The sequence below is a fragment of the Balaenoptera ricei genome, chromosome 5 (assembly GCF_028023285.1).
Source record: "Balaenoptera ricei isolate mBalRic1 chromosome 5, mBalRic1.hap2, whole genome shotgun sequence".
In the NCBI taxonomy this organism is placed as follows: Eukaryota; Metazoa; Chordata; class Mammalia; order Artiodactyla; family Balaenopteridae; genus Balaenoptera; species Balaenoptera ricei.
The window spans coordinates 27,472,680-27,494,160 of NC_082643.1; positions in this window are offsets into that span (position 1 = coordinate 27,472,680).

Sequence of the window (21,481 nt, forward strand, 5' to 3'; positions counted from 1 at the left end):
ATTGGAAGAATCAACATTATGAAAATGACTATACTACCCAAAGCAATCTACAGATTCAACGCAATCCTTATCAAACTACCAACGGCATTTTTCACACAGCTAGAACAAAAAATTTCACAATTTGTAGGGAAACACAAAAGACCCCGAATAGCCAAAGCAATCTGGAGAAAGAAAAATGGGGCCGGAGGAAACAGGCTCCCTGACTTCACACTATACTACTAAGCTACAGTAATCAAAACAGTATGGTACTGGCACAAAAACAGAAGTATAGGTCAATGGAACAGGACAGAAAGCCCAGAGATAAACCCATGCACATATGGTCACCTTATCTTTGATAAAGGAGGTAGAATACACAATGGAGAAAAGACAGCCTCTTCAATAAGTGGTGCTGGGAAAACTGGACAGCTACATGTGAACGAATGAAATTGGAACACTCCCTAACACCATACACAAAAATAAACTCAAAATGGATTAAAGACCTAAATGTAAGGGCAGACACTATAAAACTCTTAGAGGAAAACATAGGCAGAACACTCTATGACATAAATCACAGCTAGATCCTTTTTGACCCACCTTATAGAGAAATGGAAATAAAAACAAAAATAAACAAATCGAACCTATTGAAACTGAAAAGCTTTTGCACAGCAAAGGAAACCATAAACAAGATGAAAAGACAACCCTCAGAATGGGAGAAAATATTTGCAAATGAAGCAACTGACAAAGGATTAATCTTCAAAATTTACAAGCAGCTCATGCAGTTCAATATCAAAACAACAAGCAACACAATCCAAAAATGGGCAGAAGGCCTAAACAGACATTTCTCCAAAGAAGATATGCAGATTGCCAACAAATACATGAAAGGATGCTTAACATCATTAATCATTAGAGAAATGCAAATCAAAACTACAATGAGGTATCACCTCACACTGGTCAGAATGGCCATCATCAAAAAATGTACAAATAATAAATGCTGGAGAGGGTGTGGAGAAAAGGGGACCCTTTTGCACTGTTGGTGGGAATGTAAATTGGTGCAGCCACTGTGGAGAATATTATGGAGGTTCCTTAAAAAACTAAAAATAGAAGTACCATATGACCCAGCAATGCCACTACTGGGCATATACCCTGAGAAAACCATAATTCAAAAAGAGTCATGTACCACAATGTTCATTGCAGCTCTATCTACAATGCCAGGACATGGAAGCAACCTACGTGTCCATCGACAGATGAATGGATAAAGAAGATGTGGCACATATATACAATGGAATATTACTCAGCCATAAATGGAAACGAAATTAAGTTATTTGTAGTGAGGTGGATGGACCTAGAGACTGCCATACAGAGTGAAGTAAGTCAGAAAGAGGAAAACAAATATCGTATGCTAACACATATATATATATAGAACCTAAAAAAAAAGGTTCTGGTGAATCTAGAGTCAGGACAGGAATAAAGACGCAGACGTAGAGAATAGACTTGAGGACACAGGGAGGGGGAAGGGTAAGCTGGGACAAAGTGAGAGAGTAGCATTGACATATATACACTACCTAATGTAAAATAGCTAGCTAGTGGGAAGCAGCTGCATCATACGGGGACATCAGCTCGGTGCTTTGTGACCACCTAGAAGGGTGTGATAGGGAGGGTGGGAGGGAGGCACAAGAGGGAGGGGATATGGGGATATATGTATACAAATAGCTGATTCACTTTGTTATACAGCAGAAACTAACACAGCATTGTAAAGCAATTATACTCCAATAAAGATGTTAAAAAAGAGAGAGAGAAGATATTTTATGACATGCAAGTTCTCAACAATTTCACTCCAATTCACCATTTCTTAGGCATCTACTGGAGAATGTGCTGCACTAAAATAAGGGGATAAACCAAGTAGGAGGAAGACATGGAAAGCAGGACACAGATGAAGGCAGAGGCAGAGAGGATTCCCAGCATGATGCTGAAGGGGTGTCACAACAGGTCTACAGAGCAGCTGACCCGAACTGCAGATCAACAAGCGCTCTGAGAGGGGTGTCAGCAGGGAAAATATAAATCTGACAAATTATCAATGTACTTGACTATTCTAAGAAGAATTTCACACTTCTATGGGAAATTTGGGGGCTAAATTAATAAAAGGAGTGCAGAAAACAAAGTAAAACTTTTAAAATAAAGCAAGTGATTTCATGAAAGATAAAAATTGTACAAGAAAAGCAATATAAACATGGCTTAGTTATGAACAATATTGACATGTTTATAACTATGTACACAGTTACTGTTCGTTTACACAAAAATTATGACATGGGTGTATGGGAAGGAGAGAGGGGGAATGTGTGTGTCTGTGGCTGGGATTGCAGTGGGTAACAGAGGGGGACATCTGAGAACTATATCCTCATCTCCCATAGGAGGAAGTCAACTAAAGGAAAGTCTAAAATTTTGAAATCATTATCTCATCATTGTCTAATTTTCATTTTTTATTTTAATGTGTTTTTAAGTAAATATAAATTAAAAACAAAAAATTAAAATTAAAAATCAAGGAAGATTTGTTGTAGTCATCCATGTTTTGTTGTAGTCATCCATGTACAATGCTTGGTGTCAGTCTATTTATCCCTTGTAAAAATAAAATACAGTGTGTGTGTGTGTGTGTGTGTAAAAAAAAAAAAAATCAAGGATGAGTAGTATATAGAAATATAGTAGTATAGAAGAGTAGTGTATAGTATATAGTTACATTGTGGAAATAACAGAAGAAATAACCTAAAAAAGCGCTGAAAGCAGCAGAGAGGAGATTGGGGGTAGGGAGAGGGGAGGAGAGAACGACTCCTTTTATTTTAAGCTTAGAGTGGCATCTGTGCATTTGTACGCAATTCATAAAAACTTAATTTAAAAATGATATTTAAATTAAATAACCACCTCTGCAGAGTTCCAGGAAAAGTGTTTTAAAAACATTTAAATATCCCTGGGACTCTCTTAGAATACTGGACAATGTCTTGGACCTTGCACAGCAGATAACAAAAGCTTGAGTGACTTTATAGGAATATTTTATTTGGGGTCACTTGGATTATACCTATGATAACACTATGAGGTATAAGTATCCCACTTTAGAGATGAGAAAACCAGGTTAAATAATTCACCCAAGGGCACACTGCCAGTACAAAGAGGTTGTGTATGTAGCTCCACATAGCATCAAAGACATTCAATTTCTCTTGAATATCAAAAACACAATTCTAGGAGTCAAAGAAGTTTTTCAAGTGTCTAACTTAAGTTTCTTTTACTGAAATGCAATCATGTTCAAAGTGAAATTGGAAAAGTTGTTCACTAAACCATCTCTTAGTAGCATATTTCTACTTTGCTATTTATTCTACTAGCCTGTTTTCCTTGATTATTGTTCTATTATTTATTGTCAATAATAAAATGTATTACAAATTCACAATATGTGAAGTTATCAAAAGCAAAAAACTACATGAGCTGTAAAACTCTACAAAATCTTGAACATTTATTTATGCGGATGGCAGACAACAAATAATAGTTGCATACTGATGATCTGTGTGAATACCTGTGTCCTGGAGTTAGATTCTATTTTTGATAAGCCAGTCATTTAAGTGTGAAATTATACAGAATGCCTATAGTACAGTGGTGCTCACAGATTTAATTGGGGAAAATGTCCTTAACAGTGTGAACAATCTACGAGGAAGAATTTGGCTGAGGGTTAAGACTTCATTCAGCATTTAAATAACTCCAAGTGAGTCAAACATTAATTTTGCCTTTTGACAATACTTACCTTAAAAATTCTTAAAAGGTTTTGACAAAAACAATGAAACTTGTCTCAAAAACTATTCCTAATTGGGTCACCTAACTAAAAAGCTATGATTCAAATGGTTAGTATAACTATTTTTGATGAGTTTTATCACACTCCCTATATTCCATATTCTGCAGTGGGTCGGAGTGGTGGAGACAAACAAAAAAGGCAATTTCAAATGAAGTGAATGGTTTCCTGCTTCAGCAGGGCCTCGGTGTTTCTCAGTTTTATCTGTGTCTAGGTGGATCCTATTTTGGTTTTCCCACCACTGCTAATGCAGAAGCCCCAAAACTCTTTATTCTATGCCACACCCTTCAAGTTCCCTCAAGAGATTTTATTAGGTAGATGTGGCAAGTGATTTAAGCAAAAGAGACATTATTAGAAAGAAAAAGACGACTTATTGGAGCTCATGTAACTGAAGGAAGACTTGAACAGGAAGCATCTCTGAAAGGGCAAGAATCTAGCCAGCTCAAAACATCATTGCCATCAAATGACTCAACTCCAACCATTTCCTGTCCCTATGAGTTGTAAAAATTATTAAACAGAAACCTCAATTAGATAGTGTTGGGAGACCAGAAGGGGAGCTCTCATGCCCTGTGACCACAGCAGAGCCCAAGAGGAAGAAGAAAGACTCCTCTTCTTTCCTGGCAAGGACTCAGCCAATGAAAAGCCATGGATTCTTTGTTTACTGTAGCCCTCCTAACTCCCCTTTCCTCCCTGTAAAAGAGCTGTGCAGGGGACATGCAACTGGCTTATCATGGTTACGGACCCCCAAATTGCCAGTCTCTGCTGTTCCCTAATACACACATCTTTGCTGGAGAAATATCTGGCAGTCTTTTTGTTTCAGATCAACAGAGTCTTTACACAAGGTTTAACTTTGGAAGAGTAAGAACTGGTAGGCCTAGCTTTAGTTACATAGAGAGCAGAGGACAAAATATAACGATAGCAGAAACCCACAAAATTCATGTGAGTGTAGGGTGGGATGGGAATAGTTTCCCTAAAGGAAGGGTTACTGTTTTTTAAAAAAGAAAACAGAGTAACAAGTACTGTTCATAGAGACAGAAACGGGGGGATTAAGTATGAACTCCATGAGCATGCTACTCACTCAGACTAAAAGACCCATCTGCCTCTCTACACAGCTATTAACCCTCTCCTTTTGTAACGTAGGTGTTCCCTGCTCCTGTCTGAGCTGAAGATCTCCCAGAGTACTTAGAGACCATACTTGACCATCTCTTCCTTTGCCACATCTCTCCAGTATCTCCCCAAATCTCTCTTCTAAGATGCTTTATCTCACCACATAAACATCCCCAAATCTCTCCCATCCTAAAAACAATTTCTTCTGCCCTAATATCGCTTTGGCAAACTCTTCCTTCCCTCCTTTACAGTCAAGCTCACAGTAAGAGAAGCCTCCTGTACTCTTGACGGCCTAATCCCCACACAGCATCCTGCTTCAGGTGACGGTATCCCACTGAACTGCACTCCCCGAGTCATAAACGATTTCCCAACTGCCCCATCTAGTTGTCACATTCTGGCCCCTGCTTCTGTGAGCCAGAATATCACAGTGGTTTAAGAACATCAACTTTGCGGTCACTTTCATGGTTCTAAATCTTGACTCTGCCGCTTACCTTAGGCAAGTTATTTCATCTCTCTCTTTTCTTATCCATAAAGCATGGTTAATAAAAATACCTATAGTACCGATTTCACTTGAAGAGCTAATACATATAAAACACTTAAAGCATTGCCTGACATACAGTAAGAGCAATATACGTTGTTAGCTATTTATCATCATTATTTTATTGGGCCTCTTTTTATGGCATTTAATATCATTAATATCCTTAAAATCCTTCAGTTTCCTTGGCGTCTGTGATATTATTCTCTTAAAGTTCTTCTCCTCCTCTGTCATCCTTTCAAGTTCCTCTTCCATTACCTGACTCTTAAGTACTGATTTGCCCCCAGAGTTATTCTGGGTTCTCTTCTCTTTTCATTTGACACACTGCCCTTGAGAAATTTTATCCACTCCCAAAGTCCCAAGTACCCTTATAACTAACAGTTCTCTGTGCTTGCTCTCAATCTCTTTCTCCCTCTCTCTCTCTCTCATTCTCTCTCTCCCTCTGCCTCTCCATCTGTCATTTTACCCAACAAATATTCATTGACAGTTATTCTGTGCCAGGCATCGTGCCAAGCACTCTGACCCAGATTCCTGCTAGATCTCCTGAGCCACATAACCTATTTGACCTCTCTTGATGTGTCTCAAAGGCACCTCAAATTCAAGATGTCCAGAACTCCCTAAATTTCCAAACGTGTTCCTCATTCTGTATTCCCTGACCTGGAGAGAAGCAATGTCACTAACTAGGGTGTCCAATCCAGAGCCCAAAGAGTTACACCTTAGCTCCCCATCATTATCCTCTCTGCTTCTAATCAGTTGCTAAATTCTACCTCTTAAATATTTCTGTCTGCTGTATGGTGGTTGTGTGCCCAGGCTCTGGAGCCAAATCGCAACTATACCACTTCCTGACTGCATAACGTAAACATAAGTTGTTTAGCCTCTCTAGACCTCATTTTTCTCCTCTGTAATATGGGGATAGAACCTACCTCATAGGGACATGGTGAGTATTAAATGCAACAATCCAGGCACAGTACATAGCACTGTGCCTAGCACATAGAAAGCATTCAATAAATAAAGATTATTTTATTAACATCACCCCTATTGACATTATATTTGTTCAAACCTCTGTCCTTTCTTGGCTAGCATCCTAACCAGTCAGCAATAGCATCCTACCCAGTCTCCTTATGTCTTATTTTGTGTCTCATCAGCCCATTCTTCATACCACTACCCAAAAATCTGATCTAAAACATATTAGCCTAGAATAGAAATGCAGTGAACTAGGCAGTGAATGGTGCATAGTCTTTGAGTCAATCACATATGGTGGGGAAAAGTCTCCCCAGATTGGATCTACCTGAAAATTAGTATCGGCTCAATGGAAAAGACAAGGACTTGTAATCAACTTTCAAACACAAATCGCACTTACAAAATACTAGCAAACTTCCTCCACAGCAAATTCTATTCATACCTATTAAGCTTGGCCAAAGTAAGTGGTTAAGGTCACCTATTACAAGATTCTAGTTCCTGATTCTTTGTTAATTGTCCAAAACGTAAAGGAGGTGAATGTTTACAACTATCTTCAATACCAAAGGAAGCCCACTAAGAATAGCTAGGTAACACCGAATTTTTGATAAGCATTTTTAAAACTCTGAATTGTCAACAACCTGAAAGAAATTTAATCAACATTTTACCATGCCCTGAAAAAAAATCACGTGAAGCAGCGTTCTCTATTATTTATTTAACCACATTTTTAGTCAAACACACTTACAGAATTAATATTGTTCACTCTTTAAACAAACAAGACAATGTTAATCTCTTGATTTTCACCTCAAAATTGCCAGAAGGAAGAAATACTCAGAACATCACATTTTTTTGTAGTTGAGTCAGCTGTGCTTTTAAAAGATTCTGCAGCAAACCAAACCTTATGGAATAACTGATGTCTTCATTACTGCTTTCTTTGTAAGTAATGTCGTCTGTCATATAATCCCATCTTGAGCTATGTTATTAAAAGTTATAGAAGATAGAGATAGTGAGATCAACCATTAGTTCCTTCACAGATGAAACCACAAAATCAATGAAGCAGCATTATTCATACAGAGATCAAAGGAAATGTACAACTTTTGCTGATATTATGCCAAAAAAATAGTTAAAAGGCAGAGTTTCCATATCATCACACAAGTTCTGATCACAAATTTAAGTGATCGTGTGCATGTATTTGAAGAGTTGAGAAGGTAACTTGTTCAGAGAATTTGTAAAATGGCTAAAGACCAGAGACAATTCTAAAAAGAAAGATAGTTTTCAAAATTCTGCCTCTATCCAAACTACAAGAGTCTTACTTCCAAAAAATATGTTAGCAAATAATGCATCAGATTCTTTCTAAAATATTGGAACCCAAATTTATAATTTCCTTAGCTCTGTCTAGAATTTTAAAAGTGCACAGATCTGACAGGGTGAGAGAGTGTCATGGACATATATACACTACCAAATGTAAAATAGATAGCTAGTGGGAAGCAGCCGCGTAGCACAGGGAGATCAGCTCGGTGCTTTGTGACCACCTAGAGGGGTGGGATAGGGAGGGTGGGAGGGAGGGAGATGCAAGAGGGAAGAGATATGGGAACATATGTATATGTATAACTGATTCACTTTGTTATAAAGCAGAAACTAACAAACCACTGTAAAGCAATTATACTTCAATAAAGATGTTTAAAAAAAAAAAAAGTGCACAGATCTAAAGAAGTTTATGTTTGGACTTCCCTGGTGGTGCAGTGGCTAAGAATCCGCCTGCCAATGCAGGGGACACAGGTTCGAGCCCTGAGCCGGGAAGATCCCACATGCCTCAGAGCAACTAAGCCCGTGCACCACAACTACTCAGCCTGCACTCTACAGCCCGCGAGCCACAACTACTGAGCCTGCGCACCACAACTCCTGAAGCCTGAGCACCCTAGAGTCCATGCTCTGCAACAAGAGAAGCCACCGCAATGAGAAGCCCACGCACCACAGTGAAAGAGTAGGCCCCGCTCGCCGCAGCTAGAGAAAGCCTGCGTGTAGCAACGAAGACCCAACACAGCCAAAAATAAATAAAATTTTAAAAGTAAATAAATAAATAAACTAAAAAAAAAAGTTTCTTTTTTGTGGCAGTCAGGCTTTTAGCACATATGAAAAAAAAAACTGGTATTTAACTCAAAATAAATTGTAACAATGAATAGGACTAATAACATATTTAACTTTTACCCTAACAACAGCAGTTCCCATAGGTGGCAACAGGAGAAAAACAGCAAGCATAATGTGATGAAAGAAATAGACATGAATTCATTCCTGTTTCCTCTGTAGAATTTGATGAGATTAACAATTCCCTACAAAGCCAATTAAAACTACTGATGAAACTTTCTGAGATTGCATGAATCATTTTGAACTTTTCAATTTTGGCCTACAGCTATTATATTCTTCAGAAAAATCCTTAGCAATAATCAACATTTTCATCTTACTGAGAAAAGAAACCTTGAAAGAAGCAGTAGTTTCTCTTTCATTTGATGTATCAAGGCTCTTTCAAGCATATGCCCAATTTCTGGAGGTAAATTCAATGGCATGATCTCAAGAACAGCCTCTCAGTCAGTCCTATTTTCAAACCAAAGATGACTGTACCACCAATATATTGCTGTTATGTTTTGACAGATGGCTGCAGTAACATATTACTCCATTTAGTTAAACAGGCTCTATTCATCAAGGCATCTAAGTCTTTCCTTTGTAACATTCACCAACACTCATTCTTTAGCATAAACTTTGCTTTTCTTCACATTCTGTGCAATAGGTGCTTGAGAACAAACATCCAATTATCAACACCATCATTATTGTCTCTACCTTACAATATCCTACAAGGGCAGTGTGGTGTAGTGCAAATTACATGAAGTTTGAAATAAGGCAGATCTTGGTTAGAATCCCAAGATCACTTACTAGACATATGTCCTTGGGAAAATTTCTCACCCTGAATGTTTCATCATCTGGAAAATAGGAAGAATAATACTTCACTTGTAAAGTTGTAAAAATTAAATGTAGTATATATACAAAGTACCCCTCCCCACCAAATGATAGATATGAAGGCTTACATTGAAACAATAAGTTCTCATTCTCCCTATCTTTCGGAAGAGCAAGGTCATGCTTTGTATTACTATTTTAATAATGATGACAAGGCCTCCATGAATTACTTAATTTCACTCCCTGCAGTCCATAGTTATCACTCATCCATTTCCCACCCCTGCTGCTTTCATTCCTACCCAGGTGACCCTATAAGAACTGGAGTCAGCTCCAGAATTTCTATATAGAAGGAACTAGGGGCAAAAATCTGGTAAGAAAGAGACATTAGAAAAATTGTCTTGAAGCTGAATTTGCACAGCAAGGACACTGTTTTGGTTCCAGTAAATAGAGGGATTTTTGCATTGATGCTGTGCATACAAAGCAAGCACCCTGTTTTTATATATGCTGCATGTTTGGGGAGTTTTCAGGAGGCCGATGGAGATACAAAGGACCTTAAAAATCCCCCTTCTCCTATTGTGTCCAGCCATCACTTAGCCCATCGTCAAACATTACCCTCCATGACAGTTTTCAAAATTCTTAGATCACATTAGTAACTACACCTGAAATACTCTTCCTTTCTTATAACCTATTCATTGCTCCATGCCTATCCTAAGAAATATTCAAAGTTACAAACTGCTCATTGCTCATCACCTAACTTTGACCAAAATTTCAGTCAAGAAAACTGCAATATACTGGCTAGTGCTGGAGTCAGACTGCCTATGTTCAAGCAGGTGTGTGACACTGGGCAAGTTTCTTATCCTCTCTATGTGTCAGCTTCCTCATCTATAAGATGAGGATAACAGTAGTAATCTATCCCATGAATTGTGGCAAGGACGAAATGAGTTAATCACTATAAAGTGTGCCGTGAAGTTAGTGATATATAAAGGTTAGCTATTACTATTGCTAATTTAAAACGGTACCATCTTATACATACAGCATTCCTATAGGCACTTGTCTAAAAGTGACTGCCTCTGAAAAAGAGTGGATATATGTATTTGTATAACAGATTCACTTTGCTGTACATGTGAAACTAACACAACATTGTAAATCAATTATACCCCAATAAAAATTTTAAAAAATAAAAAAATAAAAGCAACTGCCTCATAATCAGTTCATCTAGATATTTGGTAATAAAGCCCCACTGAGTAATGCCCAATATCCATTTTTATTCCATTTTGATCTATAGCAATGTGTTATTTTGTAATTCATTGTACATATATTTATTGAGTACTTACTATGTGCCAGACACTGTGCCAGGAGCTAAGAATAAAACGGTGAATGAAAACAGATATAGCCCCTCCCCTGGTGATGCCTACATACAGTGGGGGAGAGCACCACCAATCCAATAATCATAAAACAAATGGAAAACATTAAGTATGAAAAATGTTGCAAGGTGAGTTACATGATGCTGTAAGAAGGCCAATTTGCCAAAAATCAATTTGCAGAAAGCCAATTTGCCAAAAGTCAATTTTCCAAATGACTGATTCACTGAATTCCCTGACAAATCACTGAAAGCTAGTTCACCAAAAACCAATTTCTAGAAAACCAATTTGACGAAAAGTAGTCTGCCAAATTATCATTTCATCAAATGACTAATTTACTGAATTATTAAGGATTTTTCGAAGACTTCATTTCACAGACGTTGCAATGCAGTCCTTTCATGACGGCTCTTTAACTCCAAATTTGACAGTCTGTCTGGGCTGGATATCAATTTCATGTTTTCACATTTTAGATGCCAAGTCCTTCTCTAAAGCCCAATGATCCAGTACTCCAATGTAAGCAAATGGTGGGCTTCTCCTTAAATGCAGTTTACTGTCTTTAGACTTAAGCCTCTTCCAGAAAGATTGCTGCAGAGAACCACCCTAGACCAGGGTGATGAACTGGTCTCCTGTAAGTTGGCTTTTGCCAACTTTGTTTTTAGCAAATCTGTAATTCATGGAACTGACTCTAAGTTAACTGTTTTTCAGTGAAATTACCTAAAGTCCATGCTTTAGAACTGGGGAGTTTGGCTTTGTCAAACAGGTGAGAGAAGGCTTCATTGAGGAAAAAAATAACTGAACTGAGGTCAGTAGGGCAAATTTTAAGAACCACCAAGCAAAAGGGGGAGGAAACAAAGGGAAAAGCATATGCAAAAACTATTTGAAAGGATGAAACACTGAAATTAGAAGAGTTTGCAAAATGGCCACTGTGGGTGGAATACAAAGAACGTGGGGAAGCATAGTGTGAACAGAGGCTAGAAATACGGTTGAGAGTTAGACCTGTTGTGCCCCACAGACCATAATAAAAACTTCTGTTCTTATTTTAAGAATGGGGAGCTTTAATACATTTAAGTAGAGGAATGACATAATCAGATTTGCATTTTCAAGGATTAGTTTGCAAGTGGTGTGGAGACAATATTTTAAGAGTGTGCTGGTATAGGCTATTTTCTTACCTGGAAATTTATTATTGTGGTAGTTCAGAAGACAGAAGATAGTACTTAGACTAGGGGAGGCAGAAAAAGTGGAGCAAAGTAAATAACTTATAGACTTATTTAGGAGGTCAAAACAACAGAATTTGTTATGGGGTATTGGATATGAAGGTGAAGAAGAGGAAAGGAGGAAAGTGTCTTGGACAACTCCTATATTTCTGGTTTGCATAGCTAGATGGTGGTGCCATTCCTGAGAAAGGGAAAACTAGAAGACCAGGTTTGTATAATACTCCCTCAATGCATTACTGTATATTTGTATGTTTTATGTACCTATCAGAATATATTCTTTCAAATTTTAAGTTATTTAGAAATGAAATGTGAGTTTGATTGAGTTTGGTTAAATGTGAGTCTAGTTGTATACAATTTAGTGCCTCGTGTGTGTGTGGGTATTCCATAAGCCATAATCTTTTTCATTCAGCCTCCATTATTACTAGACTTGAAGCAACTAACTAAACCTCTCTGTGTCCCAATTTCTTCAGCCTTAAAATGGAAATACCAGTGCCTGCCTGGGAAGAAACTAGCTAGCCTATTTCTACAATCCATTCTCTCCCTTTACTGAAGGGAGGCCCCTAGAAAAGAAGGAAGTTGACCTAGTTAAATTTCCTTATGAACATGCTAATGACAAACCTCCTGGCAAACTTGAAGCAAAGTTAATTGTGCCAAATCATCATTTCACCCAATGATGCCAGTGAAATCTCTGACTCTTGTCTGACTTGATAATGCAATCTTTTGTGTTAAGATTAATACAGAGGACACTGGTGAGGATTAAATGAGTCAATGCTTGTGAAAATGCAGTGCCAAGCTTGTAGCAAGCACTCATTAAGTTGGCTATTATTAATAATATATTGTTATAATGCCAAGAAGGAGTAAGAGCTATCATTTATAGAGTGAATATTATGTGACAGGCACTTAAGTGTCTTCTATGGATTATCTCCTTTAATCATCAAAGAAGTCTATGTTGTACGTTTATTACCATTATATAAGAAGCCTAAAGCCTGGAGATTAGTTTTCCCAAAGTCATATAGCTAGTAAATTGTGGCACTAGGTTTTACACCCAGGCAGTCTAACTCTCCAGTTGAGCTCTCATTCCTAAGTCCAAATAACAGTGCCTTGTTACACTACCCTGTCACTGAAAGCCCACTGGAGTGTCCATCCAGGTGCTATTTTAGTATGATGAAAGCATAATTTATTAACGAGCACCAAAATGGCCTTAAAATGTTAATGTACTTTCTAAATATATGTGACTTCTACCGAGGGAGTTACTAACCTCAGGAGAAGTAAAAACAGAAAAAACTATTATTTTTACTCCATTTCTCAACATGTAATGACCCTTTGATAGTCCACCGAGCACAACCCCCCTGGGATGCCCCCCAAAGAGGCATAGGGATGGTCAGTTATGAAACAGTAAAATAAAACTGGAGTTTTAGGAAAATTAGCAAGCGGTTTGGTGAGTTTCTTTCTCTCTGTGCTCATATTATACAAGCTATTTTATCTCCTTATTGCCGTCTTATAAACAACAGTTGGGATAAGCAAAGCAAAAGAAGAGATATAAGTTAACTCTATCAACTTTGCTAATAGCAATAATTAACATATATGGCTAAAATATTATTTTGGAGGGTAAAAGAGTATTGATTTGATTTGATTTGAAATTATATTTAGAAATGGCATTGGTATTCCACAGCCTTTATTACATAAATGATAGTTATAAACTATGGGCACTCAATTTAGTCTTATTTTATTCATTAAGGACATTCTTTTTTTATAACAACACCATAGATTGGATATGAAATCATATTTCCATGGATTTTTACAAGCCACACAATACTGAGAATAAAATAATTAAACAGCAGTGTCCCTGGCACTGACACAGGAAGGTGGAAGATTATCTAATGTTACCCAGGAAGCATTATGGTAGCCATGTTCCTGCCCATTGTGGTTGTTTTCAGTCTAGGTATCAAACAGGAAGCAATTTTTCCTGCTAAAGGAAGTAGACCCTAGCCTTGAAGAAAACAGGGCATGGCAAAGAGAACAAAGTACACAGCAGCCAAATGAGGAAAAGGCCATATTTAAAGTAAGCTCTAGGAACTTCAGATACATAGGTAAAGAAATTTCTGCAAACAGTTATAAAGGTTTTGATACAAAAAATGTCACCATTCTATGGCAGATTTGAATGGAACCCTCCAAAGTAAGATCAGCAGGACTTAAAAGAAAATCGGTGCTTTGTGACCACCTAGAGGGGTGGGATAGGGAGGATGGGAGGGAGGGAGACGCAAGAGGGAAGAGATATGGGAATATATGTATATATATATAGCTGATTCACTCTGTTATAAAGCAGAAACTAACACACCATTGTAAAGCAATTATACTCCAATAAAGATGCTAAAAAAAAAAAGAAAAGAAAAGAAATCTAGATTGGAGCAGAACAGAGAAGAATGCTTATTAAGAAGGAAATGGACATTGACATCAGTATCCCATTTGTGAAGAATTCATATTTAATTTTATACACATATGCAAGTCAACTGTACATAAAAATGTATGTTGTTTTTAGAAACCCCCATATGAATAATTTCTTTCCTTAAGTATTGTTGGAGACACCAGAACTGAAAGGACCTGTTGGGAGAGACAATCTGCCATGGGCAGTTATCATCCTGCACATTTTTGCAGGGTGTGCCATGAAAGCAAAGCCCTGACCACTCTCTGCCCAGGCCATTTCTGAAATTTGTGCTTGCAGAGAGCAATCTTGAGAGATAAGGTAATGCACCCATCACAAATAAAGAGCAGGCTTGCTTAGTGCTTGCTATAAAAACAGTGGATTCCCAAATTCAGTTAGAATATAACTGACGGCATGTGCGGGCTCCCAACTAGGCCCTCTGTGTACCCCCATGTAAATGAGGGGCAAGGGGAACCAATGCAGACATACTGATGCTCATGCATTGATGAAACAGTAACAGGCTAATTTATTAGCTTGCAAGCATGGTAAAATCAAATCCCAGAACTGAAAAACCCTGCTTGACCCTATAATAAAGATTCCAGGGCCCAGAACAGATGAATAACATCTTTCATAATGCATTTGGGTTTTAAAAATATGGTTTATTGTTTAGAGTAGTTTAAGGCTTACAGAAAAATTCCCCAGAAAGTTTAAAGGATTTTCATATTCCTCCACCTCCAATTTTACCCTATTATTAATAACTTAGAGTGGTACATTTGTTACAGTTGATGAAACAATATTGATACATTAGGGTTTTTTACAGGAAGAAGGGTGGGGCAAAGGAGCTATTAGCAAAAGAAAGGAGGGGATTATTTTAGGTTGGAGGACATCTTTTGGGGGAAAGGGAACTACAAGGGTTTTATCATGTAGATTGCCTCTCTTCCTCTGGGGCATAAAGAAGGCCCTCAGTGGCAGATTACCTCTGGTCAGATTGGTGCTGACCAGAAAATTCCAGACTGGTTGATTAAGATTAAGGGCAAAACTGTAATGAGGTTAGATATTAAATCTAGGTTTGGTATCATAAATGTTAGCACAAGTGACACCACTTTGGGCCTGTGATTTTTCTCTTTAACACCACCAATGAGGGGAAAGAAGTATTTGTTGTGTGCCATTATTTGCGAGACATCTGATATACACTAGACTATTTAATCCGTAGAACATCCCTGGCAATAAGGTGATATTCTCACTTTGCAGATGGGAAAGCTGAGGTCCAAGTATGTATCTCACCCAAGGCCACAACATAAAAGAGGGAGGTACAGTCAATCTACTTAGGTCTGTTTTGAAAAACAGTTAATATTTCTTCTTCACTAATCTGCAACTGAAAATAAAAAGCATACAACATATTAAAAACCAGAAAGATTATTTGGTCTGCTTTGTTACCAATTCTCTGGTTCTTTGTTTGCTACCACAACAGTCTACTTTTTAGAGCTAAAAGGGCCACTTCAAATAAACATTCTAGATTGCTCTTCATGTGAAAATGCTTTATAACTAAAGCTGACTTAAGCACTATCTTCCTAAAATACAAATAATTTCTTCTACATTGAAGCTTATAAAAGACTCACATCTTGTTTCATCTAAGCAATAAAATTCTCTGGTGACACATCTTTGAGAAAGAGTATGTACAAAGCCTCAGAAGTAAGGCAATAAAACATTACTTGAAACATTTAATAACCTACATGTTGGCAATGTCCACATCATCTTAAGAAAACTCTTCAACATATATATAATAATATATATAACATTTTATATATATATTTTTCCAGTTACAGTAGAGGAAGCTAACATGAATAATCCCTAAAGATTTATAATACCACTAAAGAACTTACTTCTTGTCAAATTTCTCTTTAAAAATATTGATATATGCCAAATGAGCATATCCCCAAAAGGATTTTTACTAAAACCAAGATTCATTAATAATTATTAATAATTTATTAATAATTACTGACTGCTGAGTACTGGGAGACACTGTGCTGGGTGCTGGGCAAGGAACAGGAAGAAAGATAAACATGATGTCTAGCCTCAAAGAACTTAATTCCTCAGGTAGAAGACAGACATTCAAAAATTACAGAAAAAATAATTATAATTGTGATAGGTGTTAGACAGTAATACGGGATACTCTGAGGATATTTTATAGAATACTTGATCTATTTTGTGAAGTTAGGTAAAATTTCCCCTGAAGATAGGACATTTAAATTGAGATCTGAAAGAATGAGTTAGTGATACTTGAGGAAAGGGACCGCAGCAGGGAAGATCTACTATGATTAAACACACACACACATACATATGTGTACAGCTAGCACAAGGTTAAAGAGCTCATCTAAATAACTGCAGAGGTTTTTTGCAACCAGAAGTTGTTATTTTATTTCTGTAAAACATTCCAAAACTAATGAGATAATTTCCAGAAAACTTCTAAGAAAGTTAAGCCAAGCACTGGGCTCTGTACCTTGCACATTTCATTTAATTTACTCTTTCAACAAAACTATGAGGTAGCTATTTGTAGGCCCTGGTTTTATTCCTTCTACAATTTGCCAAGCCAAAGTGTGTCTTGCACACTGATTGTCACAGCAGAAACTTTAAAAAGAACCTAAACAGTAAATGATAAAGTTCTCTGTCCTGCCTTCCATCTAAATCTTCAAAACCTGTACACAAACACTGCATAATTATCCATTCCAGCCCTCTCCCCTTCTTAGCAAACTTGAGTTTTCAGACTCTGTAAACACCCCAATCTCATAACAAGTAAACTGCAGCCATGCCACGGCCAATCTACTTTCTTGCTTTCCACCTCATTCCTACTTACATCACCCTGTGATTACATGGCCCTCTCTGAGCCAGTCAAAGCCTTGGTTGTCCCTGACCAGAAAATTTTTCACCTCTCAGTGTTCAAAAGTAGCAATGATAGTTGTGAGTTCCTGTTATAAATAAGCGAAGAAGAGACACACAGATCTAGTCTTAGGAAGAAGATAAAGTGAGTTGACCAAAATAAGAATTAGATAAAAATTAATAATCCCACCCAGTGTTTTTTCCTGTATCACATGTTGATTATTTTAGGCAGAATAGGAAAAACTGTTACGGTTTTTAATATGCCTAAAAATATTTATGTCCATTTTCTAGGTTTGGAATCTTCCCACCATTTCTTTATTTTGAATTCATGTTCAGCCACTTATGCCTGTTTTGATCTTTGGGGATTTTTAAAACATCAAATTTCAAGTTTCAAATTTTGTTTGAATGTAACAACAGGTAAAATGTCTATAAATCAACAAGATGATACTGATATTCCAACTCCCCTCAGGCAAGAGGGCAGAAACTTACTGCCTAGATTTTGAGAAAGATCCTCTTATGATGATGAAAGTCTTTGAGATAGCAGCAATAATTGCTGTATGATGTAAATTGAAGGTAATGAATAGTAAACCCTGATTATCTCCAAGGTCTTCAGATTCCTTCCTAACCCCCAAAACCACCCTGCACCCTTTACAAGGCAGACATTTGGCCAACAGGCATTTCACTCACGACTAATCCAAGCCTAAGATTGTCCTTGAATAGGCACTGAGGTTGCACATTTGTTTCATTATAGTTTCCATTCTGAACTTAAAGCTTTTTTCAAAGACTTTCATCAAGATGAATCTCATTATGCACCTCATGCCTGTTGGTTTTAGTTGCCACAAAAAGCCAAAGTTAACTCTCATCTTCAGGACTCTAATTCCTATAAGGCTCTGAACATCTTTTCTGACCCATTTCTTATCCTTGTCGGGCACGGAAAACTATCCACTGGGCCCTCTGAGACTCAGTCATCAGCAAAATCGCCTTCTCTAAACATTTCCTTCACTTTTTGCTTTAAAACCGGATCAACCCTCTTCTCTGCAGCCAAAACTCCCAAACTCCACCACTGCGAAGCCTGGAGGTGGAGAGGATGACATTCCTGTTCCCTGTAGCTCCTTCCAGACCCTTCTTCTTCCCTCCTCCATAAAGCTGCCCATTTACATTTTATGACATCAAACGACAGCACTAACTCCCTTTCCCTGCTGCGGTTCTCAAACAAACCCCAGGCTAGTCTCCCTCCACCCCATTCCTTGGAGATTTTAGTTCTTAACTCCCTGACACTGTCTCAAACCGCATTCCTGTCATAATTCTCAGTGGACTTCAGTGTCCACATAGATGATCTACCCAATACATTGCCACTCAGTGCCTTGCCCTCCTCTCCTCCACTGATTTTTATTCTCCACCTTACCTCAGCTACTTACTCGCACGGCCATACCTCAATCCTCGTCTTTCCCAATAACTACCGTCAGCCCTCCATATCTGTGGGTTCCACATCCTCTAATTCAACCAATCGTGAATTAAAAATATTCAGGAAAAAAAAATCCAGAAAGTTTCAAAAGGCAAAACTTGAATTTGCTGCGCACTGGCAACTATTTACACACCATTTACATTGTATTTATATAGTATTTGTAGTTGACCCTTGAACAACATGAACAGTGCAGGTCCTTATACGTGGGTTTTTTTCACTAAATACTACAGTACTGCATGATCCACGGTTGGTTGAATCTGTGAATGTGGAACCGAGGATACAGAGGGCTGACTGTAAAGTTAAACATGGATTTTTCCACTGCACAAAGGGTCAGCGCCCCTAACTCCCACACGCTCAAGGGTCAGCTGTACATTGTATTAGACATTATAAGCAATCTAGAGATGACTTAAAGTATATGGCAGGATGTGCATAGGACATATGCAAATCCAATGCCATTTTACATAAGGGATTTAGCATCCATGGATTTTGGTATCCATGAGGGCACCAGGAAACAACCTCCTCATATACCAAAGGACGACTGTATTGCCTCTTGATCATCTCAATTTGAGGTTATCTCACTTTGACTATCATCTCCTATTTTTCCAGCTCACTACCTCTACTTGGAATCTGGAAAATTTCAACAATCCTCTGACCCCACCAGAACCTACAGTTCATTGATTCTAACGTCTTTTTCTCATCTCCCACCCCTCATATCTTAACTTCTGTCCTTGCCCAGCTTAAATTGCATGGTCAATCATAATCACTCCTTTGCATACACTCTTCACTCTCCTGCCCTTTTCTTGTCTCCCTGTACATGGCTAAACCACAACCCTGGTAATGTCCAACTCTCTGCCTATTCTATGGTTGTACTTGTGCATGTTGTGCATGTACACACGGCTGGAGGAAACAAATAAACAGACTGACTGGTTTCACTTATATTCATGACCTCTAACTTCAATGGGCCCTAAATGCTGCCTGGAATCATACTGTATTTCCATTCTCCTCAACACTAAAAAACTATTACATGGCTTTACCTCTCTCCTAAAATCTCCAACTCTTCTTTCAGTCTCACTCTCAACTGACGACCTTGCTTTCTATTTTACTGATTAAATAGAAACAATCAGATGAGAATTTCTGCAGACTCCCACAACCACATTCACCCACCTACCTGCAGCTGCTGTCTCTCCCGTTACTGAGTGAACTAGTTCATGCTCCTAGCAAAGGGAAACCCTTCCATTTGTGCACTAGATCCTTTCCCATCTACTCAAAGGCATTGTCTCAGCAATTCTTTCTTCTCTCTCCAGTATCAAGAATTTCCTCTCCTTTCCTAGATTTTTTTGCCATTAATGAACAAACATGATTTTTCTCTTTTCTTAAAATTTTGCTTTACCCTGCTCTGTGTTATAGCTACCACCCCATTTTTTCCCTTCTTGTTAGCAAACCTCCTTGAAAGAGTTGTTTATTCTTGCTGTCATCAATTTCTTTCCCATTTTCTCTTCAGTCTCCTACAGGCTTTAACACTCACCACACCACTCCATCCAACTGCTTATCTTTACATTGTTAATTCCAGTAGCAATCCTCATCTTATTATAATATTTAGCAATATATAATGTAGCTAATTGCTTTCTTCATGCAGGATACCAGGATACTTGGTTTTCTTTCCACCACGCTAGTAGCTTCTTCATAGCCCCTTCTGTTGTTTCTTCATAGTCTTCCAAATATCTTAATATTATAGAGCCCAACTTAGAGCTATTTCTCTTCTCCCATCTACACTAATTCCTTTAGTGATCTCAATCATCCACCAGTGGGCAAAGTAGAAATGCTAGACCTGCCTCGGTTTAATATGGAGGAAGGGATTCAAAGGCTTAAGGAGATTGGAATGTTAGAGTGGATTTGTCATTTAAGATCTATGTATCCATATTGGAAGGGTCCAGAAAACATATCTTTCACCACTACCGTGAGAAATAAACTTGTGAGAGGAGCCCCAACATCTCTGAAGAACTCTGTGATCGCTCTTCTTTATAGGCCAGGCCTTATAGCAGGGACTGCAGTCACTGAATTGGAAAACCTAAATGCAATGGAAGTGATTGAATCTCAGAGAGCAGGGATCAAGTGGCAGCCCTTAACTGCCAAAGGCAAGGTGCTCTGGTTACCATAATGGACAGCAGAGACGTAGCAATCAGAAAAGTCTGACTTGCATAGACCTAAGGCATTGGCTAGTGGATCATGGTGTTCCTAGAAATGAAATAGATAGGAAGCCTACTAAATTCTTACTTGATGTGTATAAGCAGGAAAGTTCTAGGCCAAGTGAAGACAAGTCTAACCTGAATCATGGAAAGGAAGAGTCATGGTCCTTCACTGAGTTCCCAGACTTGAGCCAGTTTGTAGACCCAGAACCCCTTGGATGAACTGCCAAAAATGTATACTGTTACTCTTTCTCCCAGCCTTCCCCAAAGTAACCTACAGCTTTTTGTCAGGGTAACTGTGATTGGGCAAAAGGAAATACTCAGAGATTTGGGGGACTACCGGACTCTGACTCAGAACTGACACTAATCCCAGGAGATCGAAAACATCATTGTGATCTACCAGTTAGAGTAGGAACGTATGGAGGTCAGGTGATCAATGGAATTTTAGCTCAAGTCTGTCTCACAGTGAGTGAGCCCAGTGGGTCCCCTAACCCATTCTGTGGTTATTTCCCCAATACCAGAATTAATTATTGGAACAGATATACTCAGCAACTAGCAGAATCCCCACAAAGGTTCCTTGACCTGTGTAGTGAAGGCTATTCA